Raw genomic sequence first — 2,500 nt, forward strand, 5'->3', positions numbered from 1 at the left:
GCTTTAGGCAACCAGTGAAATTAGCTTTTGCTAACACGCGAAGTTAGCTTTTGGCAACTCCCAAAGTTAGGTCTTGGCAACATGCGAAGTTAGCCTTTGACAACACACAAAGTTAGTTTTTGGCAACATGGGAACAAAGCTTTTGGCAACATGCGAAGTTAGATTTAGGCAACACGCGTAGTTAGCTTTAAGCAACACGTGAAGTTAGCTTTTGGCAACACGGGAAGTTAGCTTCTGGCAACACACAAAGTTAGCTTCTGGCAACACACAAAGTTAGCTTTTGGCAACACACAAGCTTAGCTTTTGGCAACACACGAAGTTAGCTTTTGGCAACACCGAAGTTAGATTTTAGCAACTCTCAAAGTTAGCTTTTGACAACATGCAAACTTAGCTGTTAAAGGTTTAAAGGCCACTCATGAATGGTAGGACCAAGGAGGCCCAGGAAATGGCGGCTGGGAACCAAGCAGATAGACCTCTAGGCTCCCCCAAAACCTCCATCCTTAGCTCACAAGTGTGGTGAGGTTGCTTCGAGCAAAGGAACTAACAAGTTTGAGCGGAACTCGAACCCTAGTCTGGAAATCCCCAGGCAAGAACGCTACGCCCAGGCCACCACAATCCTAAAAGTATTTAGAGACAGTTATCTCAAGGATAACTTTATTTTAATTTTAATTTCTCAGTCATTAGAAATATCAATGCAAATACGTTCTTTACAAGAGCAATTTATGACGTCACTAACGCTAACGAATTATTTGATTTGTTGTCACAAATATGAGAGGAAAAGAATATTTTTTTTTTTTTTTTTTTTTTTAGGGAGAGGTCATCTACATTTAATTTACAAACTTGTTATGACGTCACTAAAGCTAACAAATCATATGGTTTGATGACACAAATATGAGAGGAAAAGAATATTCTTTTCTTTTTTTGGGGGGGAGGTCATCTACATGCAATTTACAAACTCGTTTTCAACTATGCACCGGACAAAGATAAGTATCACAAAAATTACCGGTGTGCCGAAGTCCCCCAAGCCTCTACGCAAACCATTTTCGTTCTTGTTTTTCACCCACGAAAGAAAAGAAAAAAACACATTGTGTGTTTGATTTCCAAAGCAACGGAACCCGTTCAGTTTACAGTTTTCTGCCTCTGTCTCGCTTTGTTGAAAACACGGCAAAATGGAAAACGAAAAAAAGTTGGAGAAAGGAAAAAAAAAAACTTTCGATATTGTTTCCGTGAGTGAAAAAAATATAGGATGGCCATTTAGCCTGTGCAGTTTCTTTGAGAGTAAAAGCACTGTGCAGTTTTGCACGCTTTCCTTCATTTTTACGGTCGGTGGCTCTTTATTCCTTATGGCGAGTCACCACTGTTTCTTTTTTATTTAGAAAGACGAAATTTTTTTAGAATTCCATCAATATTTACATTAAAGGTTTAACGATTATTTAGAAATGGCAGAAGCAAGGGACAATCACAGTGCCCTAGCTAGTAGGACAAGGCCCTAGAGACTGACCATGTATACATATGATCAGCACCCAAGCCCCTCTTGAACCAAGCTAGGACTAAGGAGGGCCTGGTAATGACTGCTGACGAATCAGCAGGTAGACTTATAGGCTCCCCCAAACTCCCTCCTTAGCTTCCTTAGAAAGACGAAAATTTTGTAGTATTCCATCAATATTTACATTAAAGGTTTAACGGTTATTTAGAAATGGCAGAAGCAAGGGACAATCACAGTGCCCTAGCTAGTAGGACAAGGCCCTAGAGACTGACCCAAGACCCCTCTACACCCAAGCAAGGGCCAAGGAGGGCCAGGTAATGACTGCTGACGAATCAGCAGGTAGACTTATAGGATCCCCCAAACCCCATCCTTAGCTTACAAGGATGACAAGGTTGCATACACTGCAAGAAACTATCGAGTTTGAGGGGGATTCGAACCCCAAACTGGCAGATCGTCAGGCAGGGACGTTTCCAATATGCCACCACAAACCTAATCCTAATTTGCCAGAGCTATTTGAATATTTCTTTTATTTATTAATTTTCTTCACTCAAGGGTTAACTACTATACTTGAATTGTTCAGAGGCTACTTTCAATTTGGTAAAAGTAGAAGAGACTCTTTAGCTATGGTAACCAGCTCTTCTAGGAGAAGGACACTCAAAAATCAAACCATTGTTCTCTTGTCTTGGGTAGTGCATAGCCTCCATACCATGGTCTTACTATATCTTGGGTTAGAGTTCTCTTGCTTGCGGGTACACTCAAGCACATTATTCTATGTTTCCTTATTTCTTTTCCTCACTGGACAATTTTCCCTGTTGTAGCACTTGTGAGTATACCATCCTGGTTTTCCAATAATAGTAATAATGAAGTTACATAATGTGCTAATCTTTATTCACACTAGAGAAGGGAAATATCAGCTTACCATTGATAGCAAGAATCAGATAACGAATATGAGCCCCCGTTCATTCTCCCACAGCGTAATAATCTACTAAATATAGTAAACAAAACATAGGCTTA

Source organism: Palaemon carinicauda, chromosome 12 (genome assembly GCF_036898095.1).
Source record: "Palaemon carinicauda isolate YSFRI2023 chromosome 12, ASM3689809v2, whole genome shotgun sequence".
Taxonomy (NCBI): domain Eukaryota; kingdom Metazoa; phylum Arthropoda; class Malacostraca; order Decapoda; family Palaemonidae; genus Palaemon; species Palaemon carinicauda.